A 17,290-nucleotide genomic window follows, 5' to 3' on the forward strand; every position below is an offset into this window, starting at 1 on the left:
CTTCCATGCCCAAATGGAAAGAATTGTATTCTGACTGGACAAGAGGACACAGTTTCAAGCTGAGCCAGGGATGGTTTAGTTTGGGTGTTAGGAAGAATTTCTTTGTAGAAAGGGTGATTATACACTGGAACAGACAGCGCAGGGAGGTGGTGGAGTCACCGTCCCTGAGGTTGAGGAAAAGCTGGATGTGGCACTCAGTGCCACGGTCTGGTTGACACAGTGATGTTCTGTCACAGGTTGGACTCGATGATCTCCAAGGCCTTTTCCAACCTAATTGATTCGGTGATATTCTGCTGACTGGTTGCTGTGTCCATTAATCTTCCTGCCTCTGTAGGTGTTTTAATGTAAAGAGAGCATTGGGAAGGCTTCTCTCGGATCTCTCGCCTCCATTCATAAGTACAGTGTGTGGGTTTTCCTCTCCACGTCTGATTTGTACAGACTCGTTTCTCTGACAACACTCCCAAGGCATTTAAACAAGTCATGCTTGAGCAAGGCACCAAGAGCTTGGATGCTTCATTCATGGATTTAATTTATTCATTTGCAAGAGCCTGCTGATGAAACCATGAAGAAGCATCTAAAAAAATACATGCCTAACTAAGGGCTGTGCATGTTCCCAGACCATTCCAGAGCTTGAGAGAAGCAAATCTTCCTGCTGAAGTCAATGGCTGTCTCTGTGCAGAGCAGGATCAAGGTCCCTGTGTGGGTTTTCGGCCTGTGCTGGAGTCACTGGTTCATTCCATGCCTTCCTCAGCTGCACCGGGCACAGAGCTTCCAGCTGCAGCTGCCACCACTTTGTCCATGAGATGGGGAACGGCTTCCTGCCTCCAGCAATGCCAACCAGCCTCCCCTGCACTTCTCTTGTGCATATTATTATCCAGGCAGCTTATTTGCTTGGATCTCATCTGCAGAGCTGTAATGTGGCTGTGGAAATATTCCCTGTTACCATAAGCTGCGAGGGTGGATTCCCTGGTGAGTGGTGCAGGTCTTTGCAGGACATCGAAGTGAGGTGTGAGAATCCTTCTCTGGAAGATAAAATGGCAAAGCCACACTAGGGAAAGAATTCAACAGGAAAATCACTACTGATTTACATGGAGTTAAAATCTAAGCACTGTGTGGAAGGCATATTGTAAATGGTGATGGAGCTTTTGTTGCAGGCATGGTTTAATCAGGTTGTTTGAAAACCAATTCTAGCCAATTCCCTGCTAAAAAGCTCTTGAACATAGATTGCTCTGTAAGTGGGCTCCAGCAAAACTATTTAAACATGACCATTAAGAGATGGTGTTAGTGAGCTTCCAGGCAGGGAGATTGCAGCACAAGGACTGAAATGCAAACCTGTCACACTGTCATGGCCAGCAATATTGTTGGGCAAGCAGACTGCTCTGAACACATCACAGAGGATCAGAGGGAGATGATATGGAAATGAGAGCTCCACTCTTGGCATAAAGTTGTTCTTAATGCATCTCAACTTTCCAAAAACGCGGTTGCAGACAGGCTCTGTGAAAAAACTCCCAGTGCTGCCTTCTCAGGATTGACCTAAGCTGAGAAAGTCTAAAATGAGACCATTAACCTGACACAGGCACAGGCTATGAGCTGAGGGCAGTGTCTGACCCCCAGCACTCTTTCAGCAAATGGCTAGTAACTCTTCTGGGATTTTTGTTTGTTTATTTGGATTTGTTTGGTTTGGTTTGGTTTTATTTGGTTTTGGGGTGTTTGTTTGTTTGTGTTGGGGTTTTTTCTAAGGGAAAGATTTCAGGTGTCTAAAGAAACTACCCCCACTCTTGTTTTCAGTATTGAGCAGGAAGCTCTTGTAGGTCTCCCAGACTTCTGCATCCGCAATTAAAACACAACACTTTGTAATTGCAGCAGATGGAGTCTTTGAAGGCTTAGAAAGAAGAGGTTTGGTTTAACTTCAGTGGGCATTGGATAAGGGCCCAAAATAAAAATTGTGAAAAACAATTAATGACTGCCAGTGTTTTAGTTTGCTGGAAGTGTATGTGTACATAAATGTCAAATGGCTCTTTGTGGGGCAAGGTTATTCAGCATTCAAAATGGTGGGAATGATGTACCAAACTGCTCATCTCAAGGGCTTTATTTCAGATTTTCCTTGTGTTGCTTGTGATTAAAAGTCATTACCATCTGCTCAGTAGCTTATTTGAAATGAGATGTTTATTTCCAACGATTCCCAGCCAAGCCAGGATTCACAATGACCAAAAGCATGATTAGAGTTATTGACTTTATTTGCAACCCTAATAAAGTGGCTCAGTAAATGGCTGAAAGGATGATGTTGTTTTGTGCATGGAACATGACAGGTCTGGTAGAGGCAGCCCAAATCCTCCACTCAGGTCACTGGAACTGCACAAAGCAATGCCTTGAGGACCTGGTGCAATTGTAGGGAAGAGATAATGGGTAGTAGCTGCTGTACATGCAAACAGCAGATGAGTGCTATTGCAGGAGAGGAGAAATCCCTGACCTGCTTGTGCAGAACAGATGCAACACTTCCTTCTACTTCCCCCAGCAAGATGTTCCCTGCTTTGTGTGCCTTCAGACTGGCTTTGGATGAAGTACCGCTCACAGACCACAACGCAGAAGAAGCTGGTGCTGCATTACAGCTTTGGAAGCAGACTCAGCAGCAAGAGCCCATTCCTGTGTTTGTGCTCATTTCATGATTCCAGCTTCATCATCTGAACCCAAACAACTGCAAGGAGGTCAATCACAGCTCAGGGTCTCCTGTAAAACAAAGACTTGCAGCTGTTTGAAAGGTCAGGTCACAGTCACGTAAACAGCTCCCTTGTCAGAGAGAGGGATTCTGTCTGGAATAGGGACTATCAAAGCCTGAAATATTTAATTTTTTTCCCTTTAACTGTTCCATGTATTTGGATAAGAAGTTGTAGATAAATAACAGCAATTTGTTTGTTCATTCAGTCCCATTCAGACAGGCATGAAGCACATCATTCGTCGTGTGTGAGCAGTTCTTCTGAACAAAGGCAGGTTCTTCAGGATCTTGTTGAACTGCAGCAGGTTTGAAAAAAGAATGTCAGCTACAGAATGTGAGGGTAAAATAGAACTACCCACAGCAATCCTAGGTTTGGCAATTAGTCAGTCTCCCCATGAAAACAGATTCCCAAACTGCAAGTATGTAATGAGCAGATTTTTACATTTTGTCCAGAAGATCAGCAGTCAATGTTTACACCAATCTGGATTTTAAGTCTAGACCTATTATTTATAGAAATATTTTCTTTGGATTTTTATGCTGGATTCTCTGTTATTAGTGGGATTCTTTTTCATTGAGAATAGTTTAGACAAGAGGAAGTTTTGAGCTGATTCAATGCAGACTTAGAGTGCCAATTTGAATTGGACTGGACAGCAGGATCCAAATGTTTTTAGCTATTTCTTCTTTATGTGAAATGCAGTTTTGGCAGTCAGCTAAACAAGGAAACAGCAATTTTTCCTGACCACTGGTACACGTAGTGATACAGAAAAATATGACAGGGTTTTCAATTTCTCCTTGTGGACCCTTTATAAACATATTGCATTAGTGATGATAGATCTGGAAAGTTACTTTTAATTTCTGATATGTGCCCAGGTCTGTCTGTAATGACAGAGGACTATACATGCTCTGGAATCAGAAGATTCAGTGATGCTGAGGGGGGAAAAAAAAAGAAAATACATTTTGCAGATCTTTGATTTTTCTGCTAATAAAAGTCTCAGTGGGATTCTCAATTCTTGTTTAAATTCACACCATCTCTTGCTACAGATTCTGTCAAAGAAGTAATTTTCCATCAACCTGCATCATAATTAGATATGATGAAGAACTCACCAGATGTGCATGTGGAAGAAGGCAGCATATGAGAGATTGTTTATATAGACAATTTAAGTCCAACCTGCCCCTCTGTAAATTCAGAACATAAGGTTAAAAGGACTAAACACTTTTACAGCTGAGAAGCTGTAATGCCACAGCTATGAAATAAATTCAGCAATGAGTTGATCTGGAGTGTGTTTTCTTAAAAAATACTCAATCTTGATTTAGAGATTCTGGGAGACAGGGAAAAAATTAGATCTGTATCTTCACTAGCAGTTCAAATTTATACTTGTTTTCTCAACTGGCTTTGTACAATTTCAGCATTCAGATAAATGTGTTAATTATCAGCCCTTTGGCAACTCTTTCTCATCTTGTGAGCACACATACAGACTCTGATTAATGGTTTATGATTAATGTGCAGAAAAGAACACACCTGAGCTCCTCAAGTGACCTCTTTTCCTCACCTATTCACTCGAGGGAAGGAGGAGATTGTACCTCCAGGAAAAAACAAAAAAAACAAAAAAAAACCACAAACCACCTTCTACATCTACCATTAAACTCATGGTAAAGTTAAATAAATGTTGTGCAATTCTCTTGGCACAAGAAGGCTGAAGTCTATTGAGGCCCCACCTGTGGAGAGTGCAAAGCTTCCCTCCCAGAGCACTCCTGCAGGTCCAGGTTCAATGGGCTGTCCCTGCAGTGGTGGCAGAGCCACCTCCTCTGCAGAAACAGGGGCAGCTTAGGTCCCAGTGCCACTGCTGGAAGCCTGAGAAATGGCTGGGGAAACAAGAATGGCACTGCTAGGAGTTTCCTTCTCCCCTGACATAACCCCCCAGCTTTTTGTGCTCAGCAGCTGGAGGTATTTTTAGCCAAAGCTGGAACATGGGCCATTATATTTTCCCCTTATCCACAGGTCTTCGAGCTGTTGTCTGCTCTGCCTAATTGCTCTGAGGCCATTAGTGCATTCAGCTTTTACTCTGTGCTGTGACTTTCTCCAGTCAGGCAGTTGGAGGCTCTATGAAGGAGTGCTATTTATTTTGGCCTCTATTTTCAGCTCCCTTGACTTGCACTAAGTACTTCCCAGTGCTAGTACAATAAAAAATGAAAAATTCACACATTCACTTCCTCCATCTCTTTCATGACTTGAAAGGTCTTAAATCATATCTTGCTCATCCCCATCTGTCTCCTCTCAATATGAAGAATCCTATTAATTCTTTCTGAAGTTTCCTATTGAGTTGCTCCTTGGACAGAGGATATTCTTTGTCTTATATTCTTCATGATTATATCTTCTCCATCTATTTTTAGATTTTACAACATCCTTCTTGATATGGGGTGGCCAGTATTTCACTATGCAGGTAAATCTGGCCATGCTCTGGTTTTATAGCATGACCTTCTGTTGTGATTTATGTTCCTTCCCCAAATTCTCAACACCCAATTTAATTTTTTTATCTCTTTATGAGGTGCAGATCTTGACCTCCTGGGCAAAGCTCTTGAGCCTCTTTCTGCACCTGGAGCATCATTAACAGAGCAGGGCATGGATGGTTACAATGTCCCTGGCCCTCACCCCACTTCCTGACTGCCTGACACTTCAGGGATTGCAGAGGAAGCTCTGATCCCTGAGAGCTGTTCTCTTCCTCCCTGCATCCTCCATCTTCCATTGCATGGATGCTTTTAGGGGGACAACACACAAATTATTGGGGGAAGGTATAATTCTCTGCAGAAGTAGGATATCACATATCATTATTTTTTAATAAGTCTTCCCTCCCAGTCTGCCAAGCCTTCACACTCTTCCCAAGAATGGCTTGCCCTGGGTGGCTCCCAGCAAGGAAGTGAACAGCCAGGTGAAAACATTTCTGCTTGAGGCAGCCAGAGGAAGCACAGAGATTAAGGTTCACTCCACATGAAGGTCCTGGAGTTACAGCCCAAAATGTAACATTGCTTAAGAGCTCTGGTCAACCATATGCTCATAGGAAGAAAGAAATCTCTCTCCACACACTGAAGAGGAAGAGCTGTCCAGAAACCCTACAAAGGGCAATAGTTAAGCATCTCAGGTTCCTCCTGCCAAAAAGAGCAGGAACATAAAAGTAGATGACCAACCCCTAGACATGGCCTCAATCAACAAATCTCTCCAGAGACAACCCCCACATCAGTCATCCCACACATGGGCACAAACTGGCCTTTCTCAGCCTCACTCTACCCTGGCAGCTTTTTTCCAAGCCACCTTTTTGGTATATTCCCTGTAAGTATTCAATCCTTTTGACCCTCTTTCAAAGACAGACAGTTCCCATATTCATCCATCTGACCATTTATCCCTTACAGTTGCTTCCTATTCTCTGCCCAGCTAAACATCTTTGCTGTGAATGTCTTATAAACATCACCACCAGCTACCTAGGATAATAAACTCAAAGCTGTGGATTTGCTGCCCATTGTCCCCAGAATGAACGTGGAGCTGAGGAAGTTTCTGCTGCGTTCCCTGGCCAGAGGAGTCAGTGGCCGTTCCAGCAGGTTTGGCCTGGAAGATTCTGTCCTGGCATGGGGGCAGCCAAAGCCCACTTCCTCCACCCCCTTTTATTGTCACAATCTCCCCTGAATAAGCATAAGTAACCACAACTTAGTCACAATTAATTCAGAAGTGCAGGCAAACAGAAGTAGCCATTGCCCAGGGGCAGGGGCAGCAATTGCATCACTAATGAGAACTCCAGGATCAATCATCGAGCAGCTCCAGGCAGTGAAGCATACTTCAAATGCATGTTACAATACTGTTGACAGAAATGGCTCCATTTGCCATAAATTATTCAACTTTTAATTGTTTAGGCTTCAGAGTCTGTAAAGATGCTAATTGCCAACTGTAGGATTAAATTGACAATGACTGCTTTTTATTTTCATAAAGTTGCACTTAAAATTGCAGAGAGAAGAAAGACTGATTTTACATGTAACTTGTTAAAAACAAGGAGATCAAAAAGTTGATGAGTTCTGCTTTTCTATTCTGGGTTGCAATCATTAAAATTATGTTCCATATTTATCATGTCTGTGTGAACAAAGTAATAAATATTTTGACCAGCACACATACCTAAATCAATATTCCACTCACTCTGGGTTATCCCATCCCATATCTTGATCAGGTGCAATGAGCACCCTGAGACTATATTTTTACCTGTCACATCTGAAGACCTATACTTTTCTTTGAAATAGGAAAGTAAAATGGAGTCAAGTATTTCCCAGTTTTCTGGCATCTCTTCCAGGTTGTCATGTATTTTTATCATTCTTTCATTGGCTATTTTATCTTGCAGGATTAGTAAGGATATTTTCTAGACAGCTGACAAAGAGAAGGTTTGGGGTTTGTAGTAATCACTGTGGGGAAATGGTAATGAAAGTTTATTCAGAAATATTTTTGTTCAGGAAAAAGCCAATTTGCTAGAACTGCAAAACTAGAAAGTCAGTAAATTTTAAATTTTTTTGTTTAATTTGAATCTCTGTTTGAACTGTTTCATGAAGGAAAGAAGGAATTGCTGTTCTGGTATCCTGATTCACATTCCACTTCTGAAAGGAACATCAGTGTATCTAATCTCAAACACACAAAAATAAGCTGAAGCATCTTTTCCTCTGTTAGATGTTGAAAACCCCTTCCTGGAAAGCTGAAAAAAGGCCGAAGTATTTTTTTTTTCATTTAGCTCAGAATTTCCCTTTGAAGCAGTATTCACTTACACAGCTGAAGAGCTTGATCCCAGGAGTGCTATCTGTTGAAGTCAGTGAGAGGTAAAGGATGCTGAAAATCATGCCCTAATTGCCAGCTTGGCTTGAAGGTACGTGCTCTGTCCTACTAAGGAGCAGCAATCACCCTCGGCAGGCTGTGGTGGCTGAGTTTACCAGGGAATAAACACAGCATCCAAAAGAGGCACTAAACAGGGCCACCATGGCAGGGCTGTTTTGACAAAAGATAATCAAGAGGGATGTACAAAAGATGATCTACTTGAGTCAGAGCTTGGATGAGGGTACTCTGCTTGAGAACCCGTTTGCTTTAAGGCCCATCATTCATAGGAAGGTCATTAAATTACTTTCTTTCTGGAGTATATTTATTACTTTTAAATCCAGTGCAGTCTATTTAGTCTTTCATGATGGTGAATCATTAATGAGAAGCTCCTGCACACAGTCATAGAATTTGTCTGATTACTCCATTCATATTTAATAAGCTTGCTGCTTACACTTCAGAGTAACAACAGAAATTAGATAGTGCAATACTTTAGTCCTGGAGTGCCCCTAAATTTGGCTCTAAATTATTCATTATACTGGCTGAAGGCAAGAGAACTGTTGCAACCCTAAATTTATCTAAATCCTACATTGTCTAATCTGTGCCTCTTTGTTGTTATTCTCACTTTAAAAAATAACTAATTTTTATTGAAACAGAAAACATCCAGGTTTTGTCTGTTGTAGATTTATCATCATTCTCTGCAAAACCACTGCAGTCAGCTAAAAACAAAGATCCCTTACTTGGACTTCAGCTGTATAGATAAAATGTGAGCCCTGCAATCAAGTAGGACTGTGAAGATGTGTTTTGTTAAAGCAGGGATTGTATTTTCTGGCTAAGACAGTATTTTTTTTTAACTGTCAATTAGACAAGAACACAGAGATTAACCAGCTGCACTCCCACATTTTTTAGGGTTTTATTGTTTCATTCTATAAACTAAATGTCTCTTTTGTATGGGTTATATCTAGAAACACACTATCAATGTAATATTTTTAAAGTCTTTAAAATAAATAAACCTTGTAAGATAAAAGATCTAATCTAAGCCTAGGTGGGCCCTCAAGCAGAGTCTAAAATCATAATGTAAATTTTGATGTGCTCATAACTGATTTAGCTAAACAGACAGAATCTGCCCTACTTTCAGATTTATCACTGGGAATGTCCCAGTCTTAAAAGTCATATCTGAAAACTAGTCCACAAAATATGTACCCCAACTTTGTCAAAAGCAGAAATTTCATAAAAACAGCTCACCTAAGGAAAGGACTTGTGTCCTCTGCTGCCATCTTCTAGTAGATATTTCCTGTTCTCATGGGAATCATTCATAAACCACTTCTAAGTTTAAACCTTTTATGGGTTCTGTACAGCTGCTCAGCATCAAAATGGATCAGGTGTTTATGGCACTGGCTCTGAGGTTTGTCTGTCAGTGTTACTCAAGTCCAGCTGTCTAACACTGTGGCAAAAACAGGCTCATGGGGAGGGGTACTGAGCATCAGAGAAATACCAGCTCCTCTCAAAACACCTTGGAGGAAAATAAATATGAAAAATAAAGTGGGATTTGACCAAATTACACACAACCAAGAAGCAGTGCAGCTACCACACTTCTTCCTCAATGGCTGCACTGCTGAGTGAAATGGCTCCACTGTGGAAAGCCCCAGCCCGGATTAGTGGCAGCACAAAACCCAATCATTCATCTCACACCTCAGCTTGACCAAACAACGTGGTCTAATAGGCCAAAATGAGGAAATAGCATAGAAAATGTTGTTACACATAGAAAATACACAAAGTCTGCATTAAAAGGTTGGAACCTCCTTTTACTCATTGCCTGTAAAATGACGTGCAGCATAAATGTGTCATTGTCATCACCTGGTCTTAAGAAATAAAGTAACACATGTAAGAATTGCATTTTATCACATCTCCAGTACTGTCTCAGTGGAACACTCACAGAGACAGATTGCATAGCCTGACAGCAGTCCAAGGGGGAAAAAAAAACAACTTTAGGAAGGCAGCACAATCTAAATTTCTTAGAGTTCCTGCCAACAGACAGATGGCAGGAACTGAACGTCCTTAAAAAAATCCCACGGCCGTGGTTGTCCTGGCATCAGTCTGATACTCTGCCAAAGTGAGAGCCCCAATGAATGAACTACAAAGAGTTTACAGTTGTTTCAGTCAAAATCAGCTTAAGGAGTAAGAGTTGGAATAGATGAACTGCTGCAAATGACATCAACTCAGAAAGTCAGTGTGGGAACCTGCCCATTCAATACTGGCAGTGGGAGAGAGAGAGACACTAAAAGAAATCTGTGATTTGACAGTCAAATTAATAAGCTACTTTTCAGAAATAGTAGATCAGTTATTGTAACTGCTCCATGGGCAGCAGCTCCAGCTGCTGGAAGCTTACTCTTGTGCAGAAAACAAGGACAAGGCTTTTCCCCACTTAAATCCTCAAAAATAAAGCTTAAATTAGATTTGTCTTGGATATAGCAGAGACAGATTTATGAAACAACAACCTCTCTGCTTTCACTCTCCAGGACTGTTTGCACAGCACACACCCCTGGGCAGGTATCAGCCATGCAGCTCCCCCAGCCACCCCTGCTTCTAGAGCCATAGCAGAGCTTAAAGATTTCTCTTTCAGAGAAATCCCATTAAATAATGCCTTAGCTTTCCCCTATGTCTCGCAGAGCAGGAAATACCAGCTGGGGGAGGAATGAAATCTAGAATAGCAGCTTGTATTAAACAAGACTTTTGAGACCTTTCCCTCATTCTTTTAAGTACAGCTTAATGGTTCAGACACTAAAAGGATCTGCTTTCCTCCTCAGAAACATTCATCTGGGTTTAGCTTTGAAGTCCAATAGTTTTAACACTGAAAACTGTGGGTTTGTGAGATTCAGCAGCACAGTACACTTGATTTCTCTCAAGGGATCTCTACATTGTCTGACCAGCATGAAACAAGAGTGGAGCCATAGGAGATGCTCACAGGAAGATGTTTGTGTGTCAGAGAATCTCCATCACGTCTCTGAAATCAGCTCTGCTTTATGCTTGGGCTTGGCAGCCAAAACAACAGCCTTGTATGATGCTGGTAGGCCACGCTTCAGTTCATAGGCACACAACTCCAAATGTTTCTGAAAATCTTCTGAGCTTGTTTCAGAGGCTTCATGGGGCAGGGAACAGATAGAAAAGATGGCCTTCCCTCAGAAGTCCTCCCCTCAATGGGCAGACTTGGCATCACCTCCCACTCGTAATTCATATTTCCATCTGTCCTCTCATTGAAGGATGAGGGTGAGCACATTCCTGGGGGAAGGCTGGCCACAGAGCTATGATTGGTTTTCCTTTTCCCTGCATCATTGCTGTCCAAAGTGAAGGAGACATCCTGGCCAGTGGCAGGCAGGCAGAAGGGGCTGCAAACACTTACAAACCACAGAGCTGATTAAACTGGCTTTGATCATCACAGTAATTCTGCATCAAAGATGCTGTGTGGCAAATCACTGCATTGCACAGATCACTGTGCTGGAGCCATTCCTGGGTGAATGCTTTTCTCCCCAGTGCCTGAAAATGGGCTCTTTATTCCACAGAAAAGGGAAAGATTGAAGCAAACTATGGGCACAATGAGCAAACTGCAGGGTCTTCTCATTTTCACTGGGGCCAGTCTTACCCAGCCTGTCCAGGAGCAAAGAGGACACTTACAGCCACTTTTCTTCTTTCTGGTTTTGATTGCTGTGTGCTTCTTGCCTGGGGATCCAGGCCTTTGCTGTTCTGTTTACCCTTCCCAGAAGTGCACTTAGCCATTAATGGAAGATTCGAATTCAGGCACTCACTCTGGGGAAAACATAGGTTACAATAAATAATGGTCACAGGTTAAGTCATCCAGGTATTGTGTATGCTCTTAATGGGTATCTAAGAAAAAATATGACATAATGCTTGCAAATAAATTTCCCCCATCACACCACCATCCATTTTAAATTATATCTCTTGAGAGTTTTCAGTTATTTTCTTTTCTTTCAAACACGGCTTCCCTGTGTGTCTCGACTCTGAAGTAGAGGGCTGAATTCAAACTGCAGAGAAATCTGTTAGAAAATGCCTGGGGGGTATATGTGGCACAAAGACACAGGAACTTTATCTTCTTTTCTGGCTGCTCTGAACTGATTGTGGGGATTAATGATTTATCTCTCTTTAAAGAACTCCTTGGAGCTACATAGTCTCAAATCAGATAAAGTATATACTATTCCTCAATCAGGCACCTGCCAATTTAGGTTCAGCCTTTAATCTGGGCAGTTGTAGTTTTACAAAGATTTGACTTCAAGAAAAGTTTCCTGAGAGATATCATCAGTGTTCATCACTTTTCCAAAACCTCTATGATATTCCTTCTGTTAGCCTGGAATAATTGTGAGAAGAAAGGAGAAATCTACCTTTGTGCTGAGAACAATGCACAGCCACACCTCTGTCCTGGGTAAATTCCTTGAACAGTGTGTGGGGCTTGGCTCCTGACACCAGGACAGAGGTTGCCTTGGAGGGTTTCACAGGCACATTTCCTCCTGCCCTCAGGACCAGGTTGGTCACCCCTAGGGTTGGTTTCCAGCAGGCACAGGGAAAGCAGGGAGCTCTCTCATCCAACCAGTTTCAGTTTGCTGCAGATTCACACTTCTGTGCAGAAGGGGAGCAAGGGATTAGTCAGAAGCAGAAATACACAATATTGGTCCAGAGACAAGTGTTGCAGAGCTCAGCATGGGTTTTTGTGGAAATGCACCCTTGTGGCTCGGTGACATTAAATCTGATTATTGACTCCCTTGTAACGAAGTCAGTGGGAGTCATCTTGTTGAAAGCATGTTTGGACCAGATACTTGTCTGATTCATGTCCTTATTTACATGAATCCAAAGTGGGATTTGCTATCTGTGGTAAAAAAGAAAACTAGCTGTTTATCCACATATACAATAAAAGAGAATTCACACACAGTCAGAGGTCTGCCAAATGCAAGACAGCTCCAGAGAAAAATGGCATTGTAAACCACTTCATAGCTTAAAAGAAAATAAGCTGGGTGTACAACAAGGTAGGAGCCATCTGCTTGGCTTCAGTGGGAATTTCCCCAGAGTAATCATTACAGGGGTAGATAGATCATGAAATAAAGGAATTTTTTTCCTATCTCTCATAATTAAATTTACAGGGTTTGTCCAGAACAGTTCCTGGCACAGAGTAAGACATGTAGATGCAATACCTTATCATTGTAAAGCTACATAATTACAGTGATAAACAAGCCCATTTAGTTTAGCAGAGCCTCACATTTCGTCTGACTGACAGACCTGAATTTTCTACACATCATGAGCCCATTTTTTGTAGTCATGTCAGATTTCCCATTCAGCCACTGCTCCACACCTCTCCTCCTCACAGCATCCAAGACAAGTATCTGCTTGATGTAGTACCAGTTCTAGGAAGCTGAAATTTGAAGAGGTGACCTTATTTGCTTCATTCTTCTTCACGACATTCAGACGAAGCAGTTCACCTCTACACAGGTCTTCTGTGAAGTTAGGAGCAGAGAACATGAATCAAGAAGGTGGAGGTCTGTATGACCTTGTAATAAATTAATATTGTCCTTAGAGTTGACGCTTTTGGCCCTGCACAATAAATTCTTGATCAGGATGTAAGTTCAGACCTGCTCCTGGTTTGCTTCTGCTGTGGAATCTGGAATTATTATTGCAGGTAGTGATTGTGCTATAATGCAATTGGAATTAAATATTGCTGTCAATCCAAGAACATTTAATTAAGCAATATTTACAGAGCAGTTGAATGCTCTGAGGACTACAGTGCAGTGACCTGGAATTGTTCAAGTCTTCCTTTTCTTTCTTTTTTATTGTCATACTTCAGCATTTTAGCTTCTTTTGCCCTGGTAATTTGACACTGTGTCACATCCTCACAGCTGACCTTTAGAGGACAAGAAGCTGGGACCATTGTGTTGATTCTGTGCTTTTCCCCTTACAGTTTCATATAACACATATTAGATTTACTTTTATTTTCTATGTGAAATGAAACCAATCTTGAGACTTACACTCTCAAGAGTCAGAAATAACATTTTGTTGAATCATTTTGAATATGCTAAGCTTTATTTTTTCAGCTTCTATGCTAAATGGAAAAGGCCAAAAGAAGTAACAATAATTGTCCAGTCTTGTCTGTACTATTAATTAAAAATTAATAGATTACATGTTAAAAGAAAGATGAATAATTTATCTCCAAGAAGTGGGCCTGACTAGGAAAATCCACATTCTGGCTGTATTTTCTCAAAATAAGTCAAATACAGAAAGTAATTATCTCCCACAAAAGAGTTTAAAATTATATTGATTATATATCTTGAATGAAAATATAGTCAGGTGAGTTTACAGAGACAGACAGAAAAAAATAGAAATAAGGAAATATTTTTAGAATAGGTGCCTTTTTTTTTTTTTGCAATGTTTAATTGACTTTCTAATGTTCTGTTTAGCAATATCATTCTCTGTAATCAGAACCAGAGGAAGAATTATCAATAAGCAAGAAGCCAGCTTTTCTAAGATGTCCCATTCTCCATGAGCAAAGTCTTTGAACCTCAGGGCTCTGGCAGCATTTTTCCTTCCAGGAGCACAATGAGGACTTTTTGCCTTGTGGTTGCAGGGCTGAGAGTCAGTGGGGCTGTCTGAGCTCTGAAGGGCACAAGAGGAACCCACAAGCCCTCAGATGAACCCAGAACTCGAGATTTTGCTCTACTTCTTTTTCTCCAGGCATCCTGATTGTTCCACATTTAGAAAACATAAATGATAGATGAATTTGAGTTGGACCATGAAAAACCTGCTTATTCACAGGGCAGTCCTACCACTTGAACCCTTGACTCTGCTTGAATCCAGTCACAGAGGATTCCCAAGCTGGCATCTACCCTGATCCACACAGCTTGAGTGGTTTAAAGATGCTTCTGTGTACACAATATTTGGGTCTGATGTGACTTTCAGGGTGACAGCCCACAGCCTTTAGTAATTTCCTGAGTTCTTTATCAGTCTTTACAAACATGATATTTTGCACTAAGAGGCTGCTTAATAGGCTCAGAGTGCAGCTCTCACTAGAATTCAGCAGTTCCCACCTTCTCGGAAAGCTGAGAGCCCGGCTGCCTGTGCTGCAGCATCCGTGGCTGAGATCAGCTCTGCGGGATGTCCCAGATGTGTTCGGGGCAGGAGCTGGCCCGGGGGCTGAGCAGCAGATGCATCATCCCCTCCTGCTCTTGGGACAGATCCCCTGGGGCCGTGGGGGCAGAGCAGCCTCTTGGAGCAGCACAGCAGAAACCCCAGGGAGCGCTGGATCTGCGCTTTGGGTCCTTAGGGCAGGGCGGTACGGATTTTTCCTCCATAGTGCGCATTTTGAGATAAATACCAGCTGCAGTGAAGCGTTTTCCGTGAACCAGTCTGTTCGGAAAGGGTCAGGCTGCTGATGTGCCCAGTGCCGAGATGACCCAGGGCTGGCGGAGCAGGAGCCGCCGCAATTCCCGGGGAGCCCCCGGGGCTCCTGGGGCTGCCCTGAGCATCGGCAGCGACCGGGGCTGGCAGCCCCCGCTGATGGGGAACCGGCCATGGTGCGAGCTTTGATTAGCCAGCGACAAGGCACAATTACAAACCACGTTTTACGAGCACAAAGTAAATACTCGCTCCCCTGCTTTGGCCATCCCTGGGATTTATTGGGCGCTTGGATGTGTCCATGCCTCAGAGCCAGGGAGGCAGGGGGAGTGAGGAAGAGGCTTTTGCAACCTGACCCCTGAGGAGGAATATCTGCAGCCAAGCGTTTTATGCTGGCACATTTTTCTGAAATATTTATGCCCGATCACCCGTTGTTGTTTACCTCAGTGCCTCCTCTCCTTGCTCACCGCGGGCTGCCTCATCAGACAGTCTCTGCTATTTAGGGAGCACAGAAAAAAAAAGTTAGGAGACTGAAATTAGAGGAAAACCTTTTTGGCACACACTGAAGCTTCCACTAAGAGAGCTGTGGGGAATTAATTGCCGGGCAGGAAAGGCTGGGAGTGGGGACCGGCGGGTGCCCCAGCAGTGTGGTGCAATCATGTGAAGGGCAGAATTCCCTCATCTCGGCAGGCTGTGACTGCTGTGGATTTAGGTAGGAGCTGCTTTTCAGGACCAGCTATTGTTGTTTCAGCCAATCCATGCTGGATGCCTTCCCCTTGGCTGCTCGCAGAAAGGGCAGCTGCAGCCTCAGAGCAGCCACAGCAGCCACCCGCAGCAGGGAGATGGGGAAAAGCCTCAGAGCAGGAGGCAGAAAGTAGGTTAACCTGAAAGATGAGAGCGGGAGCACTGCTCTGTAGACATCTTTCTTCCAGGATTTGATATATTCACTTTTTGGTGTCTCAGAAGCAGAGGGTGTTGCTTTGCATGGCTGTCAGTGAGGAGGAGCTGAGCTCCCTCCCTCCGTGCTCCCCTCTGTGACCTGTGTGATTGCTGCAGCAGAAGGGAAGCCCAAAGAAAGTCAATATGGATAAACCCCTGTTGAATTCTGGTATTGGTCAGACTGCTGGTGGAAGGGTACAGCCTCCCCTGGGTCACAGATTTAGCTGAGAATAGCTGATTTGTCCTTTTCAACAGTTTTGCAAGACAAGGTACTTTTGCTGTGGGATTTTGGGGTTGCTTTGATCAGTTTGGGGTTGTTTTTTCCTTACTGCATCTAGATCCAGGCTGCCTGAAGATAACCATGTGTTTGCCAGCGATTTTAGTGAAATAGGAATTTGACCTTGAAATATGCTGAGTTCACAGGCTATGTAAACTAAAATATTTTGTATGTTTGCTCTAAATCCAGACAGCCAGAGCTGATGGTACCTTTCCTCACTGCAAACAGACCTGCTGAAAAGCATGAACCTTGATTTAAAGGAAAGCCACCATTGCTGATTGTGTGTCGTATCTGAGATGGAGAGTGGAAGGAGAATTGAGATCAAATACAGTTTATTGACTTTATTCCTTCCTTAACTAACAGGCGAACTTCTGAAAATGTGCACAGTAGCCTTTTTATGAAATATGAAAGCGAGCACTAAATTACAATCCTCAAATCACCAATTCAGAGCCCACAGAAATATTTTTTTTTTCCATTTCTTCATCTATAATTTCCGGGCTGGAGCTCTAGCCATTAATAGCAGCTACATCATTGCAGTGCCGACACTCCAGCAGCACCCTCATCCATTTCAGTCATTGATCCACTAATGTGTGCCGGATGAGAAAGGAAAGGGCGGCTCATTCATCCTCCCCCTCCTTCCTCCTCCTCTCACCAGGTGGCAACCACTCACCCTTTGCTTTAAATCCCTATCAGATTTCAGAGGCTCAGTGTTAATTGTCCCTGTACAAGGACTGACCCCAGACAGTGAAACGAAAATTAAAGTAAAGGGGCCGTGGAAGTGGGTGAAATGCTGCGGGAGGGGATGGATCTGCACCTGCTTTCCTTGGCCCACTACTGCAGACAGCACTGGAAATGACAACAGAGCTGGAGCTGCAAAGCACACTTGTAGGCTTTGGGATCTTCCTGGAATATGAAGCCAAACAAGGAAAAGAGTAGGGGAAAGGCTGAAGAATTTAAGCAATAAGATTAAAGGTACAGCAAAGAAATGGCACTTTGAGTAGCATCAGCTGCACAAGTAATGTTGTAATTCCAGTTGCATTTGGAGCAAAAAAATATTCTTCCCATGGACATCCATGGGTAATCCGTATTGGAGCCCTCTTTGGATGCTTTTCTGACTTACAGAAATACTGAGCTGAAA

This window comes from Agelaius phoeniceus, chromosome 9 (assembly GCF_051311805.1).
Source record: "Agelaius phoeniceus isolate bAgePho1 chromosome 9, bAgePho1.hap1, whole genome shotgun sequence".
NCBI classification, from domain to species: domain Eukaryota; kingdom Metazoa; phylum Chordata; class Aves; order Passeriformes; family Icteridae; genus Agelaius; species Agelaius phoeniceus.